Below are 16229 nucleotides of genomic sequence, written 5' to 3' on the forward strand. Positions count from 1 at the left end.
GCAAATTAATTGTGGGGTCGAAAAACAATCGCCGCAACTTGTCTGTAACGGCTCGAATTGTGGGGGTTTTGGAAACCGTCGGAATTACATTTTGCGGGAGTTTAAAACCTCCGCAAACCGTACAATTAACCCCAGCAATTTGACTCTTTTTTTTGTAGTGCCACTATAATTATATAGCACAAAAAGGATGGAGTGGTTATTATTTTCAAGTTTAAATGTTGATTATTGAAGTTTTGGATAGGAACGAAGGAGAAGGTGATTAGTTGAATTTGAAGATAAAAATAACACGAATGTGTGTGTGGTTTAGGGGGTGGGTGGTTTGGGGGGTGGGCTATTGGCTAACGTGGAGGGAGAAGATTAGGTAAGAGAGAGAAACAACAAAAAGAGAAAAATAAAAAAATATATCATTATAAATAAATTGACACGTGTCTATCAATAATTGGTGCGTGTTTGGCACCTAATTTTTAGAATTGAGATTGATTCCAAAAACATGTATCATTATCATTTCAAAATTGTTTTTGGAGGGGGAGGGGGGGGGGGGGGAAAAGGATGCCCACAAATTTTATGTGTCTTTTGTAAAAATTCGGGACAAGTGTAGCGGCGTGTTTATGTCTTTTCTCGTGAGACGATAGGTAATAAATTTTAAAGGAGTAGTAGTAATGTTGCGTAGAATATGTGGTTGTAGGCCGTAGTTAAGTGAAATAAGGAATTTAGATTGATTTCCCAATTCGATAGATTAGTACAATATGTGGGATGTTTCATCGGTGGTATATGATTGATGCTAGAAACTAAGTTTGAACTTTAGATGTTGATTGTAGTGATAAGGATGTTAGTCAAGGATAGTGATACAAGATGTGTGGGAGTGAATTAGTAGGCTTTATATAATGTGTGAAAGAGCCTACGTTGATAACTTATGAGAAGTTTGAGTGGAAAATTGTGATATACATATGACGACTAGTGTTGGAGCAATGAATTTGTAACTCCCGAGTGTTACGGTGTCTAAAAAAATCTAAAATAAGCCTACGTGACCCCTAACTTAAGCGTAAAGTACTTTGGGAAGAGCTTGGGTACATTGGGGGAGGTTTGGGACCTGAAATAAGGTCGTGCACTGTGAGAGGGTCCATGATGGCTCACTTTCTCGCCCTCACGCTGAGCCTCATGCTACGAAGCTTCTGTTTTGCGTTGGGCATCGCACCACAAAGCTGGGGGTTTGCCTTGGGATTCAAGCTGCAACCCTCTTTTCTTTCATCGATGGTACTTTATTTTAAAAGTACATTAAGGTTATTTTGATCCTTTAATGTCCTATAAACCTTCATATCTTCATTTAACCCATTTCCAATCCTTAGAATATTTGTAATCAGTTGAAAGGGATTATTATTCTCTTTAACTCAACTTGAGAGCTTTAAGGTTGGGTTCAAGCTTGGAAGCTAAAAAAGTTAGGAGTAGTGCCCCTGAAAAGAATGTCATAGCAAGAAGTTAGTACTTTTCCTATAATTGTTTATTAGGATGAGTCTAGCATTCATATGTATAGTGATATCCCCATGGTGCTGAGTGTTGTGTTTACAGATTTAATGAGGAGATATGTTTGAGAGTTTAGGATAGTAACCTTTGAGCCAAAAAGGAGATGGCCGATTAAGGTTGATCTTGAATTTCCTCATGGTGGTGAGTTTCAGGGAAGAGTCATGATAAATCCTTTCTTATTCTAGAAAATTCCTCCCCTTTCAATTTAAGAGGACATTCTACCAATAACTTATGTACTCAAATTGTGTCTATGCCTAAGGTCTGAGTTCTCTATCTAACTTATATCCATGCTCTGACCCCTGAACTAGCCACAATAATAGCCTTTAGCAATCCAAGGTTTTAAGTATTCAAGCTCTATGTCCCAACGCTTATGATCCATAAACTCATGCCTTACATCATGCTTAGTTCTAAGAAACTAAACTTTCTAAATGTTTCTGATTCATTTTATGTCGGGTCTATCCCAGGGTGATAAGGTTTTAGCAAACTATGATCATTCTCAGTTCTTAAAATGAAAAGCAATAGTTTCAAGCAACAATCCCTGTCTTAATCCTTGAATGCATGAATACCAGTTTTATGTTATACAAATCATGTTGTGTTATGTTTAGTTTGAATGAAACTCTATTTATGATCTAGGCATTTGATATATGAACCACTTTGTGTCTATTTTATCGTATCATACATAATAGGCCACGCCTTGGGTAGTGCAACGAATATAAGTTATGATTAAATGATGTCACTCTCCTTTTCTGTTGCTTTTACTCTAGTCCCTCAGTTACCCTTCTTATGTTAGGATGATAGTGATGATGGAAAAATAGTAATGTTTAGATAAGAGAGAGGATGTTCTTTATTGTGAAAATTTTAGTGTGACTACTTGAGTTAAGGATATAGATGAAGCGGGAGGAGTTTGATGAACTTTTGTATATGAAATAGTTAGGAAGGTGATATATGGTAAAGATCTTTGTGAAAGTAATTGAGGTAGCTGGTTTTGATAGGGAGATCCATAAAATGGGTGTAGTAAAGATAGGCTGGAATATTGTGATTGATGGATACAAAAACCATTAGGTTATATGGATAGTATTCCTTGATTAAGACATGATGTTGTTTGATTATAGAGATGGGATGGGGCGGTGACCCTAGAGGGATGTAGAGTATAGGGTCCCATAGCATAAGTTGGAACCTTGTAACTCCGAGATAGGCTTTAACATAAAGAAATATGTAGTTAGATGCAAGCTCTTGTAGTTATGTGTTTTGATAAGATTGAAATGGTGAAGTATGGTACTCGTAACTGAATTCATAGTTGTAAAGTATTTCTATATTTAAGGGTTGTTAGACGTATCAGTAGAGGCGGAGAATGCTTCTATTCTTATGCCCCGCCAAAAATCTTATATCATGTCTTGTGTCAAATCTCAATCAAGCTAATGATTTTAAAAAAAAAATTCATACCTTACATTGAAATGATCATATTCCATAAGCTCGTGTCCTGTATCATGTTTATGCGAAATCTTGTTACTCATAATTCGTGCTTACACGATTTACTTAAATTCGTCGTGAAGCTCTTTTGATGTCTATGTATGTTTTATTGAGGGGGGATTCCTAATGTGAATTTACATCCCTTATTCCATATTTCTAGAGCTTTAAAAGGCTCCTATCCATCATTCAAGGATGAATGATTCCAAGGGAGAGATAATGTAACACCCCATGTTTTGGGATAGAATTTGAACCCATCCTTCATATGCGTATAGACCCAAACCCAAATATTTCCATCTAAATATAAGTGGGATGATCAATTATTTGTTCTGGGAATATCTTTAGAGGTGATTATAAATCATAAAAATCTCCTAGCTCAAAGTTAAGTTGAGGACTTTCCTACCGATTGAATTTTAGTTGACGTTTTTACTTGGGTTAGCTTCCAATGACTATTACTCCTAGAATATAACGAGTTATACGACCTTCTATCTATCAAATTAAATACCTTTGAGTCTTCTTTCCAAAGCAACTAACCATTTGTCAATCCGAGTTTGGAGTAAAAATTTATGGGAGTTTTAGTGAGGCACTGTCCAGGGTGCGCGACGGGCCATATAGGGCAAGGCTCTTGCTGCGCGATTCGGGTCATGGGGAAAAGCTGGAGCCATGCGATTGGCCCGCAACGTGACCCTACTTTTTCATACATTAAAAAATGTTCTTCCCACATTAAATCAAGGGAAAATGGTCCTTTCACCCCTCATAACTCCCCCGATATTTTTGGTAATCCTAAAGTCGTCCAAAACTAGTAGAAGAATCCCAAAAATTCATCATTCTCTTCCTCCCAAGTACATCAAGAAGGATTTCTCAATTTCAAGGCTCGTAGACTTAAATCCTCTTATCTTTTTCAATGATTTCCATCAAATAAGGCATGCTACTCATTTCTTAACTTGTATTTTGCATTTTTGCATAAAATTGATCCAATATTCATGTGTTATTAATGATGCATTGTTATAATGATTGAAATGAAGGACTTGGGTTTCCCCAAATTGATGAAATTTTCATTTGATAATGGCATTAACCTCAACCCACTTTACAATTTTGGTTTTAAATATGAATATTCATATAGTTTAACTTTTCTTTCGAAAATATTGCATTACATTAAAGGATAAATGGTTAACAATGGTTTTAGAATGCCCTTGGTGGCTATGGTTTTGACTTTTAAATGGAACTTGGGAGTCTAATGGTTAAATGAACTGGTTTGGCATAATTGAATTAGCTTGGAAGCATAATGGTATGACGATACCATGTTGGAAATGCCTTAACAAAGACTCCTTGATTAATTATTGGGTTTATGTTCAAACTATTCTAATTTAGCCTTAAAGGAAATTGTGTAGCTCACCGTGAAGGTGTAGTCCCAGGGGGACCAACACTGGAAACAATATTTGTCGACTTTGGGGGTCTATATGACCATGTGTTTGAATACACATTATATTTTGGATAGCTATCTCCTTGGTGTCTTTAGCCTTTTCTCAATACATGTAGCTAGCATGGACTGGGGCCTTTTTGGTAGAAAGAGCCGAACCTATATAGCTCGTGGACCGAGCTACATAGTTAGACTAATGGTTTAAAATATCATGTTAATGGACCCTTGTCCCTATCCCGACATCCTATATATGTATAATAAATATTGTGCATGTGGTTTTGATTGATTTTTGATAAATGTACTATTTTATCCCCTTTCCTCAAGTTACATGCTAGTGGTCGCCCCACTAATCGTCTTCAGACGCTTCACCATTTCATGATGTAGGTTCGAAGGACTTTGCTTTTGCTTCTGTGCAGCGTTAGGTGGTTTAGTATGCGTGTTGATATGCTATGAAGTGGTGAGCCTCCATCTTTTGGAATGCCTGGTCATTTTATTGGTTTCATCATTGTCTTAGTATTTCTTTTTGGATTGTTTTTGTCATAGTCGGGGGCATGTCCCAACTTAGTTTGGTATTCTTGATTTAGAGGTTTTTGTGGACAAGTATTGAGTTGTTTGTTTGTTTTGATACTTAGAAATTTCATTTGACTTATCTATCCCTTTTCTTACTATTTTGGTTGTCTTTCACTTTTTACATTTATATACTCTTGAGGTAAGCTAAGGGGGTTATATCCGCCCTATGGTAGGCCTCAGATTGCCCGACACGGTTAGGCCCGGTTCGGGTCATGACATTAGTACGCTTTGAAACTTCTAAAAAGAATTCCTCAAGTTCGTTCCATTTCCAATTCATTTTTTTGAAAATTTGAATTTCAAAATTTGTACTAGAATCATTTGAATCCAGCTCATCCCAAGCTTATCCTATTCTAAAATTCAAATTTTCCCATAGAAATTTCTGAAATTAACCCCCGATTTCCTCCACTCCCACGACACTTGAAACCAGAATTGGACCTCAAATTCATATATACCTTTATTGTTTTTATTGAATAGGGGTTGGAAGAGAGACATCAATTAGTTGAGAATCCCGATTGAGAAAGAGATTTCGCTAAATTAAAATTCATATGTTGAATCCTTATTAGATCGTTAGGGTTAAGATTCTGGCTTTGGAACTTTGTTTGAAGTTTTTCGGTAGTGCAAAGAGAACCTGAGAAGCTCTAAGTCCCCATTGGATGCTCCGTAAAAGGTGAACATATTTTTCTCTTTAGTTTATTCGGTATTTCTTTTCTTCTTCTCTGTGCTAGTATTGATTTTTGAGAATGTCGGGATTATGTGCTATAGAAACCTAGGATATTTGTATTTTTCTTGTTGTTCGTTAGTCTAAATCTCACTTTGAGTGAGAATAAAAATGGCATGTTAGAGAGGTCTGAAGACCATATTTTTTCCTTGATATTTTTTTCGCTAAGTTCTCACTATTTTTTCTGGTTCGTGTGGCTACGCGCACTGGGGCCCTTTTAGGGGCAATACTAGACCCATATAGCCTGTGGATGGTCTTAGGAAAGTTAAGCTACTCAAACCCCGGTTAAATATTTTAAATGCATGCTAAACCCAATTCTCTTTCTCGGCATGGATTATAAATGTATATATGTATGTGATTATATATGGTTATTCACTCGGTTTTAAATGTTGGCATTATTTTATCCTTACTCCTGAGTGCATGCTAGCGTTCACCCGCTAACCCATCTTTGGGTGTTGTATCCCCACGCGATGAAGGAACCGACCATACTACTCCTCCTGTATAGTGATTTGATTCGGGGACAACTTGGTGTTAGATTGAAGTGGTTAGCTTCCATACTCTGGAAGTCTCCATTTCATGTTTTGGTCTCCTCAACATATTTTTGTTATTTCTTAGACTTTGGTTTTGGCTATGGTTGGGGGCATGTCTTGAATGGATGCTGTTTTGATTCTGTAGAGGCTTTGTGTGACTAATTTGGGTTGGTATGGGTGGTGTCGGTATTGGTGTCAGCCTTGGTATTGGTATTGGTATTCGGGATGACATCGATTGATGGTATTTGATTTATGATTGTTGCAGTTTGTTATGTTATATAAAAATGGAATTTATTTAACATATGGTGTATGTGTGGCGGTTATGGTTGGTTATTGGGGGTGGTCTTCGATCTCGGTTGGGCTTGAGGCACCTGACACAACTAGGCCCTGGTTTGGGTTGTGTCAAATTGGTATCAGAGCCCTAGGTTCATGGTCACTTGGGAGTCCAAAAAGTTGTGTCAAGTAAAGTATCTTTTAAAGGATTTGTAGCACGCCACACTCCTAAGGAAGAGGCTACAAGGCATTTAGGAATGTTTCTGTTTCTTGTGTTCTTTTTTCAAGCTGTGGAGTCTAAGTCTTGAATTTCTCTTTATTTCCAATTTGTTCTCTTTTCACATCATGCTTCGACGATCTAAAGTTCAAGAAAACTCCCCCATCCCAACTAGGAACAATGTTGATGGGACATGCTCTGCTCATGGGATCCATACCCGATTTAGGGATCCAGTTTTGGATTATTTTGGAGTTCCACCGATTCCCTCTAGTCCTTCTCAGACTTTTCAGGTTGAAGTGATGAACGCTGAGTTTTGTCAATCTATTCATATGCTGGTAAAGTTGGTAGCTACTTAGTCTAAGCGTGGTGTTCTTGCTACCCCATCTTCTGAGGCCATAAGAGTTTGTCAGTTTATAAGGTTAAACCCTCCGACCTTTACTGGTGTTAAGGTGGAGGAGGACCCTCAAGGTTTTCTGGATGAGATGAAAAGGATCTTACGTGTTATGCATGCCACGAATATGGAGGGAGTGGAGTTTACTACTTATCAATTGAAAGATGTGACGTACCAGTGGTAAGAGTAATGGGATCATGCAAGGGGTGAAACTGATGAGTCATCACTATAGGAGGATTTTTCAATGCATTTTTGGACCACTTCTTTCCTCAAGAGTTGAGGGAAGCTAAGGCAAAAGGGTTTGTTAATTTTAATTGAGGTAAGATGTTTGTCAAGGAGTATGCCTTGAAGTTTCACCAGTTATCTCAGTATGCTCCGGAGATGGTTTCTAGCATAAGGGATAGAATGAGGAAGTGGGTTATCCAGAGAGTTGATATTGGAGAGTAAGGCTGCTTTGTTGATCAAGGACATGGATATCTGTAGGTTGGTTGTGTACATGCAGCAGGTAGTGGAGGAAAAGAAGAAGCAGGCTGAAATAAGGGAGAAACAGGGCAAGAAGTTTAGGTTCTCTGAGCAGGGTGGTGGCCAACCACAGAGTGGTGATAACGCTCAACTTACATGTCAATTTAGTGCAAGGCGGTCGTCGTCAATATATTTACCCAACTTTAGAGTCGGGGTCGAATCCGCGAGGAATAATGTGAGTGGCGATTAAACTAATTTGAAACTATAGCTACAAGTTAAATTCAAACAAATGATACGAACAGATAAAATGAGTTTTTTTGAATGATTGAACAAAAGTTATTAACACTTTAATTCGCTTTAGAACTCAAAGCTTAAACTGCAATATTTCAAGTCAATGATATAGAGAAACTAGATTTGTGATCACTATGATTATTAACCCCTCATTGAATGATAGTTGTAGTATTGGATTCTCATGACTTGTGGAAAACACCAAATTATCAGTTTCGACAGCCCATCTAAGTGTTTCTCAACCTACCTAGATGTTAACTCCCTTATTCTCTAGAACTTAGGAAAACATTCTATTCATACTAATTTTATCTCGAGTTGATCAATCTTGTTATAGCATTAATCATTAGACGAGAACTTAACCTTCCCAAATACTCGTTGATAATTCGCTACCTTTAGTTTATTTCTCAGTTCGAGCAAACAAACATAAGGCTAGATTTATTATTTGCAACCAACAAAAGAATAATTAATACAAAAGAATTATTAAGATGTTCCCACAATCACTCAAACCTTAACCACCTATTAAGAAAATACAGGAGTAATCATAGATCCCACAACCCTAGTTGTGGGTTTTAGTTCCACATGAAAGAGAAAGCGATAATAATAACTGAATTCATAATTCAAAGTGATTAAACTTACAAAAGATGAAGTCAAAAATTGATTCTCTTCCCAAATTCAAGAAGAATATCCCACAACTAAATCATAGAATTGAAAATTGAAATCCAAGTTTACAGACCAAAGAGAAGTAAAGTAGTCTTTGGAATAAGTTCAAGATGTTAAGCTTTCCTCAATGAAACCCTAAAAGCTGCTATTTATATCCGTAACTTAAGAAAAAAAATCAAAATTAAAAATTCAGATTTTTCTCCGTAGCTGACGACATGTCTGATGGCTTATCAAAGATCTGATAGATTATCAGACCATGTCGTCAGACATGATTCCCATTTCTTACCTTCTGCTTATGTGTGACGACATGCCTAACGGCTTATCAGAGTTTTGATAGCTTATCAGATCATGTTGTCAGGAATGCCTTAAATTTTTGCCTTCTACTTCTGAGTGACGACATGCCTGATGGCTTATTAGAGATCTGATAGCTTATCAGGACATGTCATCAGAAAATCTTCTGCTTTTGAGTGAGGGCATTCTTGACGTCTAATCAGACACCTGATGGCTTATCAGGGGATGTCGTCACACTTCTGCTCCAACTTCCTCATACCGTCTACAGCTGACAATGACTGTGATAACTTATAACAAATTTGATGACTTATCAGACAAGTCGTCAACTACACTTTCACGGCCACTTGTTCCAAATTCACCTATTTTGCTCTTATTGTCTTTGGTTTTCTTGCATCTTGACTTTCCTGTATTATCAAAGAGAAAGCAATCAAAAATGACAAAAGTTTCTTAAGACTTTACAATTATTTCTAGTTAAAAGCCTTAAATGTGTTAGCATTAGCTCACACATCAACACCCTCAATTTAAAACAATTGCTTGTCCTCAAGCAACCTAAACATAACTAAGAGGATACAAAGCACATTCGGCAGTCAATCATCTATTTTAGCTCAAAACACATTACACTCTCCAAGTTCAATCACTCTAAACCCAACTGTGTATATCAATAAATATCAACAACGCGACACAAGGGAATCAAGATATGGCATCAAATTAGCAACAATAACCATGCCTATATATAAATTACACTTCCCAAACAAGTAGACAACTAGCAATGCAACCGATGCGCCCTTAAAATAAAGAAGTCCCTCCTCACTCATATATGAACTCAAGCATGTCAATGCGGGGACGGTCAAGAGACATTTACTCTCAGAAAGAAGTTCCAGTCAATGTATGCCAAATACCATAAGCTTGCCCTTATTTTCATTAACGAAGCTTTCAGACTGTTAAGTTAGGATCACTATAGGACTTTTCTTTAGCTTGTAATGTAGGCTTGAGGCTGGTATGATACACAAGGATATTTAAAGTAACTAAGCCTCCTTGGCACTACACTATTTTTGGGATCTCATTTATCAACCTTTACCTTATTTCTCCCTTTTCTTTATTAAAGCACATTCAAGCTGGGTGTGGTTTTTATTCATTCATTTTCTATTTTTTACAACTTTTCTTTTCTCACTTTTTCTACCACACCCAGCCTTGCATTTTTTTTTACCCTTCTTCATACTCACTTTAAATCACGCACCCTTATGATAGCCACCCTCAACTTAGGCTATTTGCCTAAGTCGAAGTGCAAAATGTCCAAGGAGGACCAGGGCCAAAACAGGTTCATTGTGATACAAATAGGAAGGTGAAAGGTATAATAAAAAAATAGGCATTCAGGCTCAAAATCAGGATCAAGGGATATTATTCACACATGGAAGGTCATTTAGGTTAAAAGTAGACTAATATCAATAACGGCCTATGATCCTTTCCTAAACGCTAACCTACAACCAAAGCAATACCAACCAGGCAAGTTCTGGATTTAACACACAACGGGAACTAGGTAGTATCTCACACACACATGGCACAAAGGTACATCACATGCTACTACCCATTGGGTTCATGCAATTGTTTGCAGTGATTATCATGTCCCTAGTACTAATGCCATAAAAAGATTCACAGTAGTCACATATAGATGAACATCACACAGTTACCAGATAGACAATTGAAGAGGTATTTATCATTCCAAGATAAATCAACAAAAATATGTCAACTGTCCTAGATACTTATTTCCCCCCCAGTTAACCACAACACATCACAGAACAAATATAATACACATAAACATAACGGCTCTACTAGGAACAAGACTCCGAGGAAAAGAGGCACGACAACAAAAACCCCAAGAGGACATCGGCACCCACAAGTCGCCCCACCCTCAACTTAAAATCATGCAATGTCCCCAATAAGTCAAACTAAAACAAGAGAGTTAGAAATATACCTGTGGCACCATAGGTGCAGAGATCTGATGTCAATCATATAATACAAATACAAACAACAAAATAACTTGGGTTGCATCCCAAGCTGCGCTTGATTTAATATCGCGGCATGACTAGGTTATCTTGACTACTCAAAATTCATCAAGATACCTTGAAAGTAATTCATCATGTATCCCTCCACTTAGATGATTTGAATAGTTGGCCCATCTTTTGATCTTTACATCTTTGAGGTGCGTTGGGTAAATGTGAGAGCATGATAAGTAAAGTTCTATCACGCCACTTTGAAGACATGAACCGCTTGCCCAATTTTGCATCAAACTTTCGCGTGGGCTCATTTGGCAATGGTGAGAATCTTAAAAAGCTACTAAATGGACATTGATATTTAAGCTTCTTGGACTTCAAGATTGGGGTTGTATTATACCCTTTTGGAAAGACAAACTCCAAAATGTAGGAATTTTTCTCCTCATTTCCAAAATTCATTATTTGCTTGGGTGATTTGACTTTCATCACATCTACCAAGCATAATGTTGAAAAGTGATTTGAGTGAGGTATTCTCCCTAATTTTGGAGTTGCATCCTTCTCGACCTCTTTACCCTGAATTGGGCTAGAGTCTTTATAAGAGATTGGCTCAGTTTCTTCTTTTGCCTCTAGCACTATTTCCTCAATCTTGGCATCATCTCTCATGGTTGGTTTGGTTTGTTGGTTGCTCATCATCAAGCTCAACATCAATATAAGATTCTTGATCCTCATCTTTACACTCTTCTATTATTTTAAATGATTCCACAGACAAGATATCATTTAAACATAATTTAGAAAAATGCTTTGAATGATTGACCTTTATATCCATCTATTCATGAATAATTGGCTTCATGTTTTGACGCATATCACATATGATATCATATGTTTCTTTCTGGAGATCCAACATTCGTTGAAACATAGCTTTAATGGCACTCTTTTTGGTGTTTCATTCTTCCTTTTCTTGACCATAAGACCTATCAAACTCATAAGAAGAACTAAAATTTGGGTTAGCGCAATAAGGGGAGGAGGCATTTGGGCAATCACTCCAATGTCCATCTTGACCACCACATAATGAACAATCATACCCCCGGTAGGATAGAGATGGTCCACACATCTATCTTCGGGGAGCATATCAACAATCTTGCCAAAAGTGAGGTACATCACAATATGGACATGGATCATCAAGATAAGATTTCCAATCACCAAGCTCATGTTCATTCCACGATGCCATAGTAATAATTAAACTAAAATAAAAATCTACCTAACACAAGAAATAAAAGAGAACTAAAAACAAATATTTACAAGTTTGAATTCAAGCAAGTAGGCTAAAATTTCAAACCAACTCAATATGCCAAATTGTTCCCCGACAACGACGCCATTTTTTATAATGATTGCGTTGCACTAAATTGATATGTAAGTTGAGCATTACCAAACAATGATCTTGATAACGACTGTCTTGCACTAAATCCCTAGCAACGACACCATTTTTAATAACGCTCAACTTACACGTTAATTTAGTGCAAGACGGTCATCGTCAATATATTTATCCAACTTTGGAGTCGGGGTCGAATCTATGAGGAACAATGTGAGTGGCGATTAAACTAATTTAAAACTATAGCTACAAGTTAAATTCAAACAAATGATACAAAAAGATACAATGGGGTTTTTTAATGATTGAACAAAAGTTGTTAACACTTCAATTCGCTTTAGAACTCAAAGCTTAAACTGCAATATTTCAAGTCCATGATATAGAGAAACTAGAGTTGTGATCACTATGATTATTAACCCCTCATTGAATGATAGTTGTAGTACTGGGTTCTCATGACTTGTGGGAAACACCAAATTATCAGTTTCGACAGTCCATATAAGTGTTTCTCAACCTACCTATATGTTGAACTCCCTAATTCTCTAGAACTTAGGAAAACATTCTATTCATACTGATTTTATCTCGAGTTGATCAATCTTGTTACAACATTAATCATTAGATGAGAACTTAACCTTCCTAAATCATCATTGATAATTTACTACCTGTAGTTTATTTCTTAGTTCGAGCAAACAAACATAAGGCTAGATTTATTATTTTCAACCAACAAAAGAATAATTAATACAAAAGAATTATCAAGATGTTTCCACAATCACTCGAACCCTAACCAACTATTAAGACAATACAGGAGTAATCATAGATCCCACAACCCTAGTTGTGGGTTTTAGTTACTCATGAAAGAGAAAGCGATAATAATAACTAAATTCATAGTTCAAAGTGATTAAACTTACAAAAGATGAAGTCAAAAATTGATTCTCTTCTCAAATTCAAGAAGAATATCCCACAACTAAATCATAGAATTGAAAATTGAAATCCAAGTTTATAGACCAAAGAGAAGTAAAGTAGTTTTTGGAAAAAGTTCATGATGTTAAGCCTTCCTCAATGAAATCCTAAAAGCTGCTATTTATATCCGTAACTTAAGAAAAAATCAAAATTAAAAATTCAGATTTTTCTCCTTAGCTGATGACATGTCTGATGGCTTATCACAGATTCGATAGCTTATCAGACCATGTTGTCAGACATGATTCCCCTTTCTTACCTCCTGCTTATGTGTGACAACATGCCTGATGGCTTATCAGAGTTTTGATAGCTTATCAGAATATGTCATCAGGCATGCTTCATATTTTTTGCTTCTTCTTCTGAGTGACGACATTCTTGATGGATTATCAAAGATCTAATATCTTATCAAGACATGTCATCAAAAAATCTTCTACTTCTGAGTGACGGCATTCTTGACGGTTTATCAGACATCTGACGACTTATCAGGGGATGTCATCACACTTCTGCTCCAACTTCCTCACACTGTTTACAGCTGACGATGAGTCTGATAACTTATCACAAATTTGAAAACTTGTCAGACAAGTCGTCAACTATACTTTCATGGCCACTTGTTCCAAATTCACCTCTTTTCTCTTATTGTCTTTGGTTTTCTTACATCTTGACTTTCCTATATTATCAAAGAGAAAGTAATCAGAAATGACAAAAGTTCCTTAACACTTTACAATTAGTTCTAGTTAAAAGAGTCAAATTTTAGCATTATCTCTCATATCAAGTGGCAGGGATAGTGGTAAATAGACCAAGAAAAAGTAGGGAAATTCGGTCTTACTCGACGGCTAGTGCTCCTTACCCAAAGCCGTTGGGTGATAGGAATTTCTAAGGTGGAGACAACTTCAGGGCACAGGATGCCCAATCTCAAGCTAGTAGGGCTCAGTCAGCTCTATTATACCCTCCATATAGATTCTATGGTCATTTGCATAGGGGTTTCTATTATGAAGGGAGGGACAAGTACTTTAACTGTGGTCAGCCAGGACATATGTTTAGAAACTATCCTATTGGTAAGGTTTCTTTGAGGGAAAATAAAGTTCCAATTGCTTCATCATCAGCTCTGGCACCAAAGGGTTATCCATCTAGTCCGGCACTGTTTGAAACTATTTTTATGCTCTCACTACCTGACAGGAGTCTGAGGCATCTCCTGATATCATGACTGGTATGTTGAAACTCTTTTCTTATGATGTGTACTATTTACTTGATCTGGGGTCTGCTTTCTCTTATGTGACCTCATTTGTGGCAATGCATTTTATTTTGGTCTGAAGTGTATTTCGAACCTTTTTTTATTTCTATCCTAGTAGGTGACTCTGTGGTTGCTAGAAGAGTCTATAGGAAGTGTGTGGTATCATTTGTAGTAAGGAAACATTGGTGGATTTGTTTGAATTAGATATGGTGGATTTTGATGTCATATTGGGGATGGATTGGTTGCACTCAGCTATGGTTCTCTAGACTGTCGGACCCATAAGGTTGTCTTTAAGTTCCCTAATGAGCCAGTTATTAAATGGGAGGGTGGTTCCCTATATCCTAAGGGGAAGTTCATATCTTATCTTAGAGCTCAAAGATTAATCTCCAAAGGGTATATCTATCATTTGGTCCGGGTTAAAGTCTTTAACTCGGAGGGTCCTTCTTTGGATTCCATCCCTTTAGTAAATGAATTTTCTAAGGTCTTCCCTGATGACTTTCTTGGTGTTTCTCCTGATATGGTATTTCACACCCCATCCATATGTTATGATTTATCAGTTATGTTACAGATTTGAACCTTATGGCCTTTCAATTCATGTTTCCACATTTATATAGTATATAATGCAGTATAAGGTACAGATATCAGTCATGGCTTAGCTTGTGTCCTTCAGGGTCATGAGCACCGTGTAGTATTCTAGGTACCAGATTTGAGACATTACAAACTTGGTATCGGAGCATAAGGTTCAATAGAGTCCTAGGATGTCTGAAAGCCACATCTAGTAGAGTCTTATGCATGGGTGTGTTGCACGCCATATTTATGTGCAGGAGGCTATGATATGTTTTAGGAACAGTTTCCCTTCTTTCAATATTCATGTCGTGCCAGTGAGTATAATATCAAGTCAATCTCTCAATCTAATTTATTTTCGCTTTCTTCTACAGAACATGCCTTCTTAAAGAAGAAACGGGAATTAGTCGGCCCCTTAGTCCAAAGAACCTTTGGGCGAATATGTCTCTCATGCAGAGTTTAGAGCTGCATTTATTTATCTTGCTCAGTCAGTTTCTACTCAGAATGAATGACCATCTGTCGTTTCGACTAACCCAGTGGCCAATTCAACTGCATCCAGGATTCCAGACTTTACCTAAATGAATCCTCTATCCTTTATTGCATCTAAGTCATATGAGGACCCTAAAAAATTCATCGATCAGGTTCAGAAGGTTACTGATATTATGGGGGTGTCTGCTGTTGAGAGTGCTGAGCTAGCTGCATACCAGTTGCAGGATATTGCTCACACTTAGTTAAAACAATGAAAGTCAAAGAGGCCAGTTGATGTAGGGCCTATTGAGTGGGAGAAGTTTGCCTCTGCATTCTTGGATAGATTCTTTCCCCAAGAGCTAAAAGAGTCTAAGGTGTTAGAATTCATCAACCTCAGGCTGGGTAACATGACGGTGAAAGAGTATTTTTTTAAGTTTACTCAATTAGCCAGATATGCTCCTCATGTGGTTACAAATAGCAAAGCCAATATGAGTAAGTTTGTTTTTGGGGTTTGAACGATAGTGTAGTCAATAAGTGTAGGTCTACGATGTTGAATAGTGACATGACTTTAGCCAGGCTTATGACTCATGCTCAGTAGATAGAACATCAAAAGGTTAAGATGAGAGAGAAACAGAATAAGAGTGCAAAGATAGGTAGTTTTAACTTTCCTTAGCCTAAATCAAAAGGAGAAAACCATTCTCAATTTCATCCTAAGCCGTCAGTTCTAGCTCATTCGTCAGCTAGTGCTCCACCTCCTAAGTTCAGGGATAGTAATAAAGATAGGGCGCCAGGCTCTAAGTCTCAGGGCAGTGTTAGCAATGCCTGAACTAATCCCCTTTGTCAGATT

Source organism: Capsicum annuum, chromosome 1 (genome assembly GCF_002878395.1).
Source record: "Capsicum annuum cultivar UCD-10X-F1 chromosome 1, UCD10Xv1.1, whole genome shotgun sequence".
Classification (NCBI taxonomy): Eukaryota; Viridiplantae; Streptophyta; class Magnoliopsida; order Solanales; family Solanaceae; genus Capsicum; species Capsicum annuum.